The sequence below is a fragment of the Callithrix jacchus genome, chromosome 18 (genome assembly GCF_049354715.1).
Source record: "Callithrix jacchus isolate 240 chromosome 18, calJac240_pri, whole genome shotgun sequence".
Lineage (NCBI taxonomy): Eukaryota > Metazoa > Chordata > Mammalia > Primates > Cebidae > Callithrix > Callithrix jacchus.
The window spans coordinates 1,014,150-1,024,059 of NC_133519.1; the positions used below are offsets into that span (position 1 = coordinate 1,014,150).

The 9,910-nt window shown below is 50.7% G+C and overlaps 1 protein-coding gene across 29 annotated transcripts in view; it reads left to right on the top strand.

Moving 5' to 3' along the window:
• The window catches only part of LOC118151076 (uncharacterized), a 207,101-nt gene that overhangs the window by 58,375 nt on the left and 138,816 nt on the right, over positions 1-9,910 (top strand). The window lies entirely within an intron of this gene.

A 9,910-nucleotide genomic window follows, 5' to 3' on the forward strand; every position in this document is an offset into this window, starting at 1 on the left:
CTAGCAGCTGGGACTATAGGCGTGCACCACCATACCTGACTAATTTAATTTTTTTTTCGTAGAGATGAGGTCTCACTATGTTGACCAGGCTGGTCTAAATTCCTAGCTTCAAGCAATCCTCCCACCTCAGCCTTCTAAAGCTCTAAGATAACAGGCATGAACTGCCATACCCAGCCTGCAGTTATTGGGTTACTCACGTCAGGATGCAGATATTGTAACTGGTTGCTTCTTTTAAAACCTCTATAGATACCTCCACCACCTTCCACCAGCTCGCTGTCTCTCTCCCTCAGAATGTGTTTATTGAGGAAAGCTGGCCATTTGCCCCTTAGAGGCCTTCGTCATCCGGGTTTGCTCTTTGAATTTCTGTGGTGCAATTAACACATTCCTCTGTCTCCTGAGGGTAAATTGGCCTAGGGAAGGGCTTGAGAGGGGTCAGATTTGTTTATGGGGGGGCTCCTTTTCTGCATTGTAGAAAACACTTGCAGAAGTGTCCAGGAGCTCTGGAGCCCTTGAGGAGGCTGGACAGTGGCCCTGGGGAGAGATCTGGGTTCGGCCTGGGCTGTGGGGACAGAAGGCAGTCAGGAAGGAGGAGGAGCTTAGAAGCCCAGATGGCTGTCTGCTTGGCTTTGGCGGAAGCCAGAGAGTGAAGGGAAAGGAGAAAGAGTCACAAATTCCACAAGCACCACAGAAAATAGACTTTCATTTTTATTTAGGGGACCACAGAAATTTTTTGTCCTCATTTTTGATCATAAAAACTTTCAAACATATAGAAAAGTTGAACAGTGCAATGATCACCACCACTAAGACCCAATAATTAACATTTTTCTGAATTTGCTTTATCTACGTATAGCTAAAGAAATACATATATGTTCTTTCTTTTTATCTTGTTAAAAGACAAAGTCTCACTCCATCACCCAGGCTGGAGTGCAGTGGTGCATTCCTGGCTCGCTGCAACCTCTGCCTCCTGGGTTCAAGCCATTCTTGTGACTCAGCCTCCTAAGTAGCTGGAATTACCAGGGTGCGCCACCACGCCTGGCTAATTTTTTTTCTTTTTTTTGTATTTTTAAGTAGAATTTCACTATGTTGGCCAGGCTGGTCTCAAACATCTGAGCTCAAGTGATCTGCCTGCCTTGGCCTCCCTAAGTGCCAGGGTTGCAGACCTAGTACATATATCCTCTCTCTCTCTCTCTCTCTCTGTCTCTCTCTCTCTCTCTGTCTGTCTCTCTGTCTCTCTCTCTCTCCCTCCCTCTATCTCCCCCTCTCCCTCTGTCTCTCTCTCTTCCTCTCTCTCTCTTTTCCTCTCTCTCTCTCTCTCTCTGTCTGCTAAAGGATTTGAGAGTGAGTTGCAGACATTGTGATGCTTCATCCCTCACTACGTCACCATGGATCTTTTAAAAATGACCCCCAACCCTTGTGACCATTAGTATGACCCCCAACCCTTGTGACCATTAGTATTGCTGAGAAAATGAACATGAATCAGCAAATGTCTGGCAGATGTGAGCTTGTGGTATTTATTGAGCTCCTGCTGTGTGCCAGGCCTGGCACTTGGCTCAGCCCCACTTTCTCTCACTTGACCCTCAGAACCACAGGCAGTAGCCATGCATTCTCTGTACTTTACACAGGAGGAGATGGACTCAGAGAGGCAAAGTGACTCACCCAAGGTCACACAGCTCTGTAGTGTGATGGCCAAGGTGGAGCTTGACTAGAACCTAGGCCTGGGTGGCTATGCCCACTGTGTTCATGGTAGCCCAGCCCCTTGACCAGCAGGCCCCTTGGAATGCACCTTTCCTGGGCTTGGCCAGAATACTGCGTCACTTGAGAATAAAGTCAACATGGCACTCTCCATGTTCTTAAACCCAGGCCCAGAGAAGTCAAAGGACCTGCTGCAGGTCACGTGGCAATTGAATGGGGCCAGCCTTTAGTCTCCTGCCCCTGCTCCCCACAGTTCATCAGTCAGCACCCTCTGCCCCCACCACTAGGCACAACCCAGGGGAGGTGGCTTCCTTGGGGATTCATTTAGATGTGGGAATCATTCCAGATGGACAGGCAGCAGCTGAGAAGAAGGGCTGGTGCCGTCAACAGAGTCAGTCTAGAAGCCTGGCTGTGCCACTTTTTAGCTTGGTGACCTTGGGCAAATGACAACCTCTCTGATGCTCAGTTTCTCCTAAACCCACCTGCCAAGCTTCTTCTGAGGCTCTAATGGGGTGGGCCTGGGGCTGCAACAGTGCTGGGCACCTCGCAGGCATGCTTTAAATGTTTGCTTTTCTCTTCCCGCCCTTTGTTTACAGAGTCTTACCCTCACTAGGCATTCAATACATGTAGAATGCAGGGATTCAGTCAGCGACCCTTTATGAGAGACCCACCCTGTGCCATGCGCTAGGCCTTGGAGAGTCAATGAGGAGCAAAACCCATGGCCCTACCCCGGTAGAGCTTAAGGACTGTGGGAGACATGGCTCAGTCTGCCAGGACAGTGCTGCAGGGTGAGCCTCAGCAGGGCTTCTGTTGGTGGGTGGACCACTGCAGGACAGGGACGGCTTCCCTGAGGAGGGGACCACTGAGCCAAGAGCAGAAAGAAGGACAGGCATTAAGTGGACAATGGGGAGCAGGGAACAGGAGAGCAAATGAGTATAATCGTGCTACTTCTCTCAGCCTCAGTTCCCCCATCTGTAAAATGGGATGCTGATGCTATCTCGCTGGCTGGCTTTGAGAACTTGGTGACGTCGCAGATGTGAATATGTTCTGTTCTCCTGCCAGCTCCCCACAAAAGAGGCTCTGCAAGTATCTGAGGCCCCTGTTCGTCCCTCTGGCCCCTCTGGAAGGCTCACCTCCTACTTTCCTCTCCCCAGTGTTGGACAAGTGGTGAATATCAAGGCCCCGCCATCCTATCTGACTGAGTGAAGAGGCTGTGGCAGGAGGCCTCAGTTCCTCCCCACCGGGCCTCCCCACAGGGCTGCCGGGCTTCCTGCAGACCTGCAATCCAATCAAACCAGCAGGAGAGGGCACCTCAGACTCGGCCACAGCCTGTGTACAACCTGGTATCCTAAGTGACTCGCCTCACCTCTCTCCTCTGTGGCTTTCAGTGGTCTCACAGGTCCACCCTGGAGTGTGCTGGAGAGGGCGCCATGCTCAGTTGGAGGCTGTTCCTGCGTGCTTCTAGTCAGAAGTGCCCTTGCACGTGCTTTTGTTGCCCAGGCTGGAGTGCAGTGGCATGATCTTGGCTCACTGAAACCTGTCTCCCAGGTTGACATGATTCTTCTGCCTCAGGCTCCCGAGTTGCTGGGATTACAGGCCTGCACCACCATGCACAGCTAATTTTGTATTTTTAGCAGAGACAGGGTTTCTCCATGTTGGTCAAGATGGTCTCAAACTCCTGATCTCAGGTGATCTGCCCACCTCAGCCTTCTGAAGTGCTGGGATTACAGGTGTGAGCCACCACGCCCGGCTGAGTTTGGGTCTCATGTTTAGAGCAATGGGCAGGTTTTCTGGCACTTTTTAACAAGAAGTGACACGATCAGGTACATATTTAGGACACTCACTCTGGTGGCTCTACAGAGAACAGGGAAGCAGTGCTAGTGGTGAGAAGAATGGTCAGGAGCCCAGGAGAGAGCAGGAGGAAAGGCCCATCTGGCATCAATGTCTGTGATGTTGCGTGGGACAAAAGGGTCCCCACTCCCCTCCACTACAGTCTCCAAGTGTGAGTGCCCCAAGCATGATTTTCTAGAGACTGGCTCCTGTTAGAAGGGTCTAAGCTCCCTACTAGACTGAATTCTCAAAGGCAGGAATCACAAGATATCTGCCTGATAAGAGTTAAGTGTGTGAAGCCAAAAGATAACTCAGTGCTGGCGATGATGCGGTGAGATGAGAAGCTTGTGCACTTCAGGGGGAGACAGGAATCAGAACAACTTTTCCAGAAAGTAAGTTGATGATAAGGGCTTTAAAAATGACCCTGCATGTTGGACACTAAGGTACACACCTGTAATCTCAACACTTTGGGAGGCCGAAGTGGGAGGATGTCTTGAGCCCAGGAGTTCACCAGACCGGGAGAATATAGCAAGACTAATTAGCAAAAAATCACAAACTCCCGAAGCATCTCAGGAATGGGGCTGGTCAGTTACATGGTAGTGAACACCCTCAACCAGGGCTTTGGAGCCTTTTGTTTCTTTGCCTTGTTTGCTCTAATGAGATGTGTAAAAAAGACTGGAAATGTGTCATAATGTTGAAAGGAAAACATAAACAATTTTAAATGCAGTAGAGTCTCAACTGTGTAAAAACTATGCATAGGGCTGGGCACAGTGGCTCATGCCTGTAATCCCAGCACTTTGGTAGGCTGAGGTGGGTGGATCACTTGAGGTCAGGAGTTCCAAGACCAGCCTGGCCAATGGGGTAAAATTCTGTCTCTACTAAAAATACAGAAATTAGCCAGGTGTGGTGGCACATGCCTGTTATCCCAGCCACTTGGGAGGCTGAGGCTGAGGCAGGAGCATTGCCTGAACCCAGGAAGTGGAGGTTGTATTGAGCCAAGATTGCAGCACTGCACTGCTGCATGGGTGACAGAGCAAGACTTTATCTCCCAAAACAAAAGAAATGGAAGAAAAATCTATCAAAATGTGAACTATGATGAAAATGTGGGTGAATATTTTCTTCTTCTTCCACTTTTCTGTATTTCTGAAATGTTCTGTAATTTGTAATGCTTTTATGATGAGAGAAACGTTTTCTTTTTTTAAGAAGAGAACTGAGTTTTTGCCTCTTCTGCAGGCAACATCACAGTCCTGGAGGCTGACGTCAATGTAAAAGGGCTTGGCCCAGCCAACGAGACAGAATTTCCCATCATGGCACAACCCCCAGCTATTTACAGTGACAACACACTGGAGCAGTGGCTGGATGCAGTGCTGGGCTCTTCCCAGAAGGGTAAGGGCCCCTCTGAAACCCTCCCCACCCCCAGCCCTCTGGCCCTGGGGCAGCATGTGCAGAGATCCCTTGCTGGGAAGCAAGTCCAGTCCTGACACGAGGTGTCATTGCCTTGGCTTTCTCATCACAGTTCTATAGATGCCCAGGCTCAGTCAGGACTCAGTGAGGTGGGGGGTGCATCAGTGCACGTCCTGGTGTTGTCTCCTGGACACACGAGGGGACAGCAGGCAGTACAGCATGTGAACTGCAAGGTGCCATGCACGCCCAGAGTGCTTCCTCCTGTATTCACAGAACTGAGTAGCAAGTTCAAAGCCAAGCCCCACCCTTCCCCTCTACACCTCTTTGCCAGTCACAGTCAGAATCCAGGCATCACTGTAATGCCTCTTACTCTCCTTCCCTTATCCTCATGTCCACTCAGTTGCTGCCTCCGCCAATCCTAACCCCTAACCCTGCCTCCATCTAGTTGCAGCCACATTGTAACTCTCACTGACTTCCTGCCCCAAATTCAGCCCCTACAGGCTTCCCTTGACCACCATGACCACACACACCTGAGGAATCTTTTCAAAATACCAGTTTTGTCATGCTACTCCTCTGCTTTAATCCTCCATGGCTCCCCATGGTCCTCAGGAAAAAAGTGTGATCTTGGCCTGGCTTTCAACATCCCTCTGTATCTTCCCAGCCTCATCTTACCACCCTGAAAAGTACCAGGTCCCTTCTCTTCAGAGATTTCCTCCTCTACTTAAATGCACTTTCCAAAGGCTGAATGACCTCCCTACAGTCTCTGGTGGTTTAGGGCCCTCTGAACCTCCCCAAAAACCCCAGCCACTTTTCAATGGAGACCAGATTTCCAGCTAGAGCAGCTGCAGGCCCAAATCCTTACCTGGCCTCTAGGAGGAGATGGGAACTCGTCTAGAGGCAGGCTGTCCTTCTTTGAGTTAGCTCTGCCTCTCCAAAAGGCTTTTCTCACACCCTGCAGGGATGTGGTCCTTGTCCTTCCACCCTCCCCTGACTGCACCATACACACACACACACACACACACACACACACACTCTCTCTCTCTCTCTCTCTCTCTCTCTCTCTCTCTCTCTCTCTCTCTCTCTCTCTTCCTCTCTCTCTCTGCTTTCTGCCCAGGGAGTCAAATCTTCCTGGTTCCTTCATCAGTTCCCTAAGCCCTTGTCCCTTTCCCCACAGGCATCAAACTGGAATTCAAGAACATCAAGGCCGTGGGCCCCTCCCTGGACCTCCGGTGGCGGCTGACAGAGGAAGACAAAGTGCAGCAGCCCATGTGGATCAACACTGACATCTTAAGGGGCCCCAGTGTGCCCATCTCACTTGAGGTCAGTGCCACACAGTGAGTGTTCGCCTCTCTGTCCCAGCTGTGTCCGGCCCTTTTCTGTCAACACCTAGCACGTGAGGATGTTAGAGGACCTCTGCGTTTGTCTCCAGTCAGCTATATCGTCCCACCTCTGAGCCTTTGCACAAGCTGTTCCCTCTGCCTCCAATGCAGAGGATTTCCCCCTTTTCTGACAAATCACTGGCCAGTTGTTATCTCCTCCAGAAACTTCCTTGACATCCCAGGCTGCTGCAGGACTTCTCTGGGCCCCTCAACCCCCACGCTTCCTTCCGACACAGCCTAACTTCATGGAGCTGTCACTGTGGGTTCACAGGTCTGTCACCCTACTGCATTAAACTCCTAGAGGGCAAACCGGCCCAAGTCCTCCCTATATTCCCCAGTGACTATCACAGGATTTGGCCTGCTAGAAAAGTCTAAAACCTTGACTCCTTCCCCAGCCCATGAGTTCCAGAAGCACTGCTTGCAGCCCTCACATGCAGTTGTCGCACATGCTCTATGGTTTACAAGGAGACCACATGAGAGGAGGGCCTGTCTCTGCCAGGTTAGAGCTTTCTCCCCATTTTGCAGAAGAGAAAGCTGACAAGAGAAGGAGCTCAGTTTGTTCCATGTTTATTACATGTCCCAGACACGGTTTTCAGCACTTTACTTAAAGAACATTTAGCTCTGGCCGGGCGCGGTGGCTCAAGCCTGTAATCCCAGCACTTTGGGAGGCCGAGGTGGGTGGATCACGAGGTCAAGATGATCGAGACCATCCTGGTCAACATGGTGAAACCCCGTCTCTACTAAAAATACAAAAATTAGCTGGGCGTTGTGGTGCACGCCTGTAATCCCAGCTACTCGGGAGGCTGAGGCAGGAGAATTGCCTGAACCCAGGAGGCGGAGGTAGCAGTGAGCCGAGATTGTGCCATTGCACTCCAGCCTGGGTAACGAGAGCGAAACTCCGTCTCAAAGAAAAAAAAAAAAAAAGAACATTTAGCTCTTACGAAAATGAGCTAAGTACTATTGTTTTCATTTCATTAATGCGGGGACTATATTATAGAAGTTAAAAGACCTGCCTAAGTCTAGTAAGTGGCACAGCAAAGATTCAAATCCAGGCCTTCTGATTCTACGCTGCCGGCTCTTTCCCATCCATCTCTCTCTCCACCCATCCAACCAGCCACAACCATCCATGTAGCCCTTACTATTGTGCTTCTCAAGTGGAGGTGCTTTCCGAAAGCAGCACTTTGGGAAATGTAATCAATGGCCCAAGATAAATATGACCTGTCTTCTTGGAGTGCTGATTTTACTTAGTATGGTTTTTTTGGTGGGCACTGGGTGACAACATAATTTGCCTATTAAAATTTGCATCTTTTAAAGAAGAAAAGTACAAAGAAAAAATTAAAATATTTTCATCAAGGCCAAGTTGAAATAAAATTTTCGGCTGGGCATGGTGGCTCACACCTAGAATCCCAGTACTTTCAGAGGCCGAGATGAGTGGATCCTTTGAGCTCAGGAGTTTGAGACCACCTGAGCAACACGGCAAGACCCTGTATAGAAAGAAAAAGAGGAAGGAGAAAGATACAAGCGGAAAGGAGGGAGGGGAGGAGAGAAGAAGGGGAGAGGAGAAAGGAAGTTTTTTTTTTTGAGACAGAGTCTCATTCTGTCTCCCAGGCTGGAGTGCAGTGGTGCAATCTCAGCTCACTGCAACCTGCACCTCCCAGGTTCAAGCACTTCTCCTGCCTCAGCCTCTTGAGTAGCTGGGACTACAGGAGCAAGCTGCCACACTCAGCTAATTTTTTGTACTTCAGTAGAGATGGGGTTTCACAGTGTTGCCTGGGCTGGGAAGGAGAGAAATATTTTACAGAAAACCCGAGAAACTTCAAAGATTCACAGCTGCAGAGCGCAGACTCCGACATGCAGGGACTGAGTCAGTTCTGTGTCTAGAAAGGGATGTTTAAGAAGCCTGCCCTGCTAGAGGGGAGGACGTCTATGAGGCCGAGTGACCCATCCAAGGTCAGAATCGGGATCTGAACCCAGACTTCCCTGACGCCAAAGTCCATGCCCAATTCATGGGACCCGAAACAAACCATTGTATCATTTGGGACTCTGCTTCTGAGCTTATCACAGATCCGATAGGCCCTGCCACTCCCTAGCATGGTGACAAGAACCCACAGGAGAGGAAGGGGCCATTACAGCTCCATGAGACCAACATCTCCACTTTTTTTGCAGGTTCCTGGCCTTGGTCCAGGAGAAGTATCCCAAGGTCACCCTGTCTCCAGGCTGGCCATGGGAACATGGCCATGTTCCCAAACAGGATGTACAAATCAGCCATGGTGGAGAAGATGCACGAGCTGGTTGGAGTGGTGCCCCAGAGGGTCACCTTCCCTGTGCGGTCTTCCATGGCTTGGGCCACTTGGCCCCACTGCAGCTGGCTGCTGAGCCAATCTAAGAGGTGAAAACCACCAAACCCACCCCACCCTCCTGGAGGCGCTGATGCTCTCAGCAAGATCCCAGATGCTCATGGATGGACGGGTCTTTTTTTTGAGATGGTGTCTTGCTCTGTCACCCAGGCTGGAGTGCGGTGTCACCATCTCAGCTCACTTCGACCTTTCCCTCCTGGGTTCAAGTGACTCTCCTGCCTCAGTCTCCCAAGTAGCTGGGACTACAGGTGTGTGCCACCACTCCTGGCTAATTTTTTGTATTTTTAGTAGAGATGGGGTTTCACCATGTTAGCTGGGATGGTCTCGATCTCTTGACCTCGTAATCTGCCCACCTCAGCCTCCCAAAGTGCTGGGATTACAGACATGAGCTACCACACCCAGCCATGGATGGAAGGGTCTTAAAGGTCATTGGTCCAACTCCTGCTGGTGTTCATGCCCTCTACAGAGTCCCTGCTTTCTTCTTGCATACCTGTGATGATGGGCTACTCACTCCCTCCTGAGGTAGCCCTTTCATTAGTGGGTAATTCTCTGCCCCCTCCCAGAAAACATTTCTACGGAGACACAATTTGTCTCGCCACAGCTTCCTCCAGTAGAAGCCAGGTATAGCCCCGGAGCTACACATATTGTGCCTTCAACCCCTGACCTAGGATAGCCATATAGGAATTTAGAGACTCCCCGGCCCCTACTATTACCCCTACTTCCCTTAGCTGCTCCCCCCAGGACTCTCAAAGCTGCTCCTCCCTCTCTTCATGCTTGACTCACCCTTCCACATCCTCCCTCATTTGTCCTGCCCCTTTCCTAGGACAGGACTCAGAAATAGACACTGCAAGTGAGAAGGCAGGACAGGCTCCCCCACCCTCCTGGGCCTCTGCTTTCAGCCATCTTTCCTGAATTTCCTCTGGCTCCTGCCCTTGGGAAGGTGTAGGACTCAGGGAGAAGTGGCAGGTGGGCAACTGGAGGACAGATGCTCTACCTTGGGCCCAGCTGACATCCAGTTCTGAGCACAGGAGTGGGGCTGAGGGTCTTGCTGGGCCCCGACCGGCATTGAGCCAGCTCTGGTGGCCCCAGCTATAGCCTGACGCTGTGACAGGCTGCCACAGACCCCATGTTGGTGGAGGACCCGCTCTACATCCAGGACAACATTGCTGTCCACCAAGTCTATTATGACATCTTTGAGCCTTTCCTGTCGCAGTTGAAGCAGCTTGCCTGTAAGGAGAGGAACTAGGG